The following is a 5,000-nucleotide window of genomic DNA, read 5'->3' as shown; positions in this document are numbered from 1 at the left end:
GCGCTTACTGGGAATTCCTCGTTCATGGGGAACAATTGCAAGCCCCAATCCCTAGCACGAAGGAGGTTCAGCGGGTTACCCCGACCTTTCGGCCTAGGAAGACACGCTGATTCCTTCAGTGTAGCGCGCGTGCGGCCCAGAACATCTAAGGGCATCACAGACCTGTTATTGCTCAATCTCGTGCGGCTAGAAGCCGCCTGTCCCTCTAAGAAGAAAAGTAATCGCTGACAGCACGAAGGATGTCACGCGACTAGTTAGCAGGCTAGAGTCTCGTTCGTTATCGGAATTAACCAGACAAATCGCTCCACCAACTAAGAACGGCCATGCACCACCACCCACCGAATCAAGAAAGAGCTATCAATCTGTCAATCCTTCCGGTGTCCGGGCCTGGTGAGGTTTCCCGTGTTGAGTCAAATTAAGCCGCAGGCTCCACTCCTGGTGGTGCCCTTCCGTCAATTCCTTTAAGTTTCAGCTTTGCAACCATACTTCCCCCGGAACCCAAAAGCTTTGGTTTCCCGGAGGCTGCCCGCCGAGTCATCGGAGGAACTGCGGCGGATCGCTGGCTGGCATCGTTTATGGTTAGAACTAGGGCGGTATCTGATCGCCTTCGAACCTCTAACTTTCGTTCTTGATTAATGAAAACATACTTGGCAAATGCTTTCGCTTCTGTTCGTCTTGCGACGATCCAAGAATTTCACCTCTAACGTCGCAATACGAATGCCCCCGCCTGTCCCTATTAATCATTACCTCGGGTTCCGAAAACCAACAAAATAGAACCGAGGTCCTATTCCATTATTCCATGCACACAGTATTCAGGCGGGCTTGCCTGCTTTAAGCACTCTAATTTGTTCAAAGTAAACGTGCCGGCCCACCGAGACACTCAATAAAGAGCACCCTGGTAGGATTTCAACGGGGTCCGCCTCGGGACGCACGAGCACGCACGAGGCGGTCGCACGCCTTCGGCTCGCCCCACCGGCAGGACGTCCCACGATACATGCCAGTTAAACACCGACGGGCGGTGAACCAACAGCGTGGGACACAAATCCAACTACGAGCTTTTTAACCGCAACAACTTTAATATACGCTATTGGAGCTGGAATTACCGCGGCTGCTGGCACCAGACTTGCCCTCCAATAGATACTCGTTAAAGGATTTAAAGTGTACTCATTCCGATTACGGGGCCTCGGATGAGTCCCGTATCGTTATTTTTCGTCACTACCTCCCCGTGCCGGGAGTGGGTAATTTGCGCGCCTGCTGCCTTCCTTGGATGTGGTAGCCGTTTCTCAGGCTCCCTCTCCGGAATCGAACCCTGATTCCCCGTTACCCGTTACAACCATGGTAGGCGCAGAACCTACCATCGACAGTTGATAAGGCAGACATTTGAAAGATGCGTCGCCGGTACGAGGACCGTGCGATCAGCCCAAAGTTATTCAGAGTCACCAAGGCAAACGGACCGGACGAGCCGACCGATTGGTTTTGATCTAATAAAAGCGTCCCTTCCATCTCTGGTCGGGACTCTGTTTGCATGTATTAGCTCTAGAATTACCACAGTTATCCAAGTAACGTGGGTACGATCTAAGGAACCATAACTGATTTAATGAGCCATTCGCGGTTTCACCTTAATGCGGCTTGTACTGAGACATGCATGGCTTAATCTTTGAGACAAGCATATGACTACTGGCAGGATCAACCAGGGAGCTGCGTCAACTAGAGCTGAGCAGCCGGCCGCCCGGGAGTGTGTCCCGGGGGCCCGCGCGAACACGCAAGCGTCCGCTCAATTATTCTGCAAACAGGAGGAGGCTGAGCTCCCCTGCACAACACACCTCGAAACCCTCTCAGGTCCCGGCGGCGCGCAGCGCCGTCCTAAGTACTTGGTCGGGTTCGAGAGAGGCGCAATCGCCCGGAGTTAGGCGAGTAGACGCTTTAGGTGCGACCACCCGTGCTCCCAACTGAGCTTGCCGCTGCCGACAGAGGCCCGGGAGCGTGCTGTCGTGGCATTGCCGGCGGGAGACAACACGCGCCACCTACGGTGACCGGCAGCTCCAACGCCAGCGCCACAGAAGGACAAAAGCCCCACTTGGGTGCCGAAGCGAACTCTCCCAGCACAGCGCACGCGCCAACACGTCCGCACAGCTGCGATACAAACCACCTGCGAGAACCGCTGGGGCGACCGAGCAGCAGACGGCGTCGCGGCGCCGAGCGCCGGGCGGCGGCGCATCCTCAGCGCACACAGTCCTCAATCGGACCAGCACACTGCAGATGGCCACCGCGCTTCGCACCGGGCCCGCGAGGACCTACTTTGGCCGCAAGGCGCCGCGAGCAGGGGGCGCCGGCGCGCAGCTGCGCCGCCTGCCGCGTCCGTCGGCCGGCGCGCCTGCCACTGGCCGCCCCCACCAGCCGGCTTTAGCGCGTGCGCCCACGCACCGCGCTGCCAGCACGCCGGGCGGCCCCCCCTCACCGGCCGGGGACGGTCCCACCCAGCCACCGCCGCGTATCGCCTCACACCCAGATCCCCTTTCACGTTCGTGGGCATGGTGGGTCCCCTTTCACGTTCGTGGGCATGGTGGGTATCCATGAAACAACCGGTTAATAGCTCGACCGATCGTCGCCAACACTGATTCACCTCTAGCGAGAACAACCGCACCACAACGGGTTACCAGTTGTTCATTTGCGTAACGTCACCAGCAAACGTAGACGTCCATCGCCATTTGCAACGAGTATTGCATGCCTGTGTCAGGTGTCACAACACACTACGTCTGCCCACATAGACGCAACAACATGTGCACGCCTAGAGAACACGTGGAAGGTAGCCCCCGTACGTATGCGGTGTCCATTGCGCGAACGACTGTCAGCCGGCCTCTGCAGCATGTCGCAGATGTGGAACGCGGTGCAACATGCTATCACAGTGTGTGAGAAGAGACGACTACGTCCGAATACACGCTCCACTACATCAACAGACTGCTCATGCTGATCGCCATCCAGGGCGTCCGTTCCTCCCACACGTCTGAATGGCGTACCACACTGCAATCCAGCTCCTAAAGGGAGACGACACGTAGCTGCGTCCACAATATTTGGACTGTATGGTCCGCCGTTGCTAGGCGCAGTCGTCGTACGGTCACACATGTGCCACGATGTATCATTCAGTACATACGGACCAATGTGCAGCACAGTTTGTGGGTTTTGCGTACATCCGCGGACAGGTGACAGGCCGTACCACAACGTAGGCTGAGTACGTCGGCATGCGAAGGGCATTGAACATGCAAACTTCTCAACGACCAGCTTGCGAAGGCAGGGGGGAAGGGGGGGGGCATGTACGTCCTGCTGCTATCCACATTACAGTGTATAGCAGGAGCATGTGGAAAGTCAGCAACACTTGCAAGGTGTTTAACATGACGCGATACACAGGGGACCGGGCAGTGCGAATAGCGAACTATATTGCGAGGGTTGCGGTTAGGCAACACTACACTAATTTAACGAGTTGCATAACAATTACAGAGCAGGTTCAGCGACAACGTGCGTCAGGTTAAGGCGCAATATAGGTTAGGTTGAGGCGCAATATGGGTTACGTTAAGGCACAAATTAGGTTACGTTAAGGCACAAATTAGGTTACGTTAAGGCACAAATTGGGTTACGTTAAGGCACAAATTGGGTTACGTTAAGGCACAAATTGGGTTACGTTAAGGCACAACATGGGTTACGTTAAGGCACAACATGGGTTACGTTAAGGCACAACATGGGTTACGTTAAGGCACAACATGGGTTACGTTAAGGCACAACATGGGTTACGTTAAGGCACAACATGGGTTACGTTAAGGCACAACATGGGTTACGTTAAGGCACAACATGGGTTACGTTAAGGCACAACATGGGTTACGTTAAGGCACAACATGGGTTACGTTAAGGCACAACATGGGTTACGTTAAGGCACAACATGGGTTAGGTTAAGGCACAACATGGGTTAGGTTAAGGCACAACATGGGTTAGGTTAAGGCACAACATGGGTTAGGTTAAGGCACAACGTAAGTTAGGTTAAGGCACAACGTAAGTTAGGTTAAGGCACAACGTAAGTTAGGTTAAGGCACAACGTAGGTTAGGTTAAGGCACAACGTAGGTTAGGTTAAGGCACAACGTAGGTTAGGTTAAGGCACAACGTAGGTTAGGTTAAGGCACAACGTAGGTTAGGTTAAGGCACAACGTAGGTTAGGTTAAGGCACAACGTAGGTTAGGTTAAGGCACAACGTAGGTTAGGTTAAGGCACAACGTAGGTTAGGTTAAGGCACAACGTAGGTTAGGTTAAGGCACAACGTAGGTTAGGTTAAGGCACAACGTAGGTTAGGTTAAGGCACAACGTAGGTTAGGTTAAGGCACAACGTAGGTTAGGTTAAGGCACAACGTAGGTTAGGTTAAGGCACAACGTAGGTTAGGTTAAGGCACAACGTAGGTTAGGTTAAGGCACAACGTAGGTTAGGTTAAGGCACAACGTAGGTTAGGTTAAGGCACAACGTAGGTTAGGTTAAGGCACAACGTAGGTTAGGTTAAGGCACAACGTAGGTTAGGTTAAGGCACAACGTAGGTTAGGTTAAGGCACAACGTAGGTTAGGTTAAGGCACAACGTAGGTTAGGTTAAGGCACAACGTAGGTTAGGTTAAGGCACAACGTAGGTTAGGTTAAGGCACAACGTAGGTTAGGTTAAGGCACAACGTAGGTTAGGTTAAGGCACAACGTAGGTTAGGTTAAGGCACAACGTAGGTTAGGTTAAGGCACAACGTAGGTTAGGTTAAGGCACAACGTAGGTTAGGTTAAGGCACAACGTAGGTTAGGTTAAGGTACAACATAGGTTAGGTTAAGGTACAACATAGGTTAGGTTAAGGTACAACGTAGGTTAGGTTAAGGCGCAATGTCGGTTAGGTTAAGGTACGATATAGCTTAGGTTAAGGTACACATTGTTGTAGGGAAAGGTGTATTTGGGGGGGGGGGGCGGCGGCAGGTTCGTTGATAGT

General features: G+C 53.1%; 1 non-coding gene across 1 annotated transcript in view; it reads right to left on the bottom strand.

The window, feature by feature from the left end:
* Window positions 1-1,697, bottom strand: part of LOC126436797 (small subunit ribosomal RNA) — a 1,909-nt gene extending 212 nt beyond the window's left edge. The window contains exon 1 of the ribosomal RNA XR_007580929.1: window positions 1-1,697. This exon is cut by the window's left edge and continues 212 nt beyond it. This is a non-coding gene — a ribosomal RNA (small subunit ribosomal RNA).
* Between the last annotated feature and the right edge of the window lie 3,303 nt (window positions 1,698-5,000).

The sequence above is a fragment of the Schistocerca serialis genome, unplaced genomic scaffold, assembly GCF_023864345.2.
Source record: "Schistocerca serialis cubense isolate TAMUIC-IGC-003099 unplaced genomic scaffold, iqSchSeri2.2 HiC_scaffold_1246, whole genome shotgun sequence".
Lineage (NCBI taxonomy): Eukaryota > Metazoa > Arthropoda > Insecta > Orthoptera > Acrididae > Schistocerca > Schistocerca serialis.
Note: the sequence above shows the minus strand (reverse complement) of the source record. Positions and strands in the feature narration are given on the sequence as shown.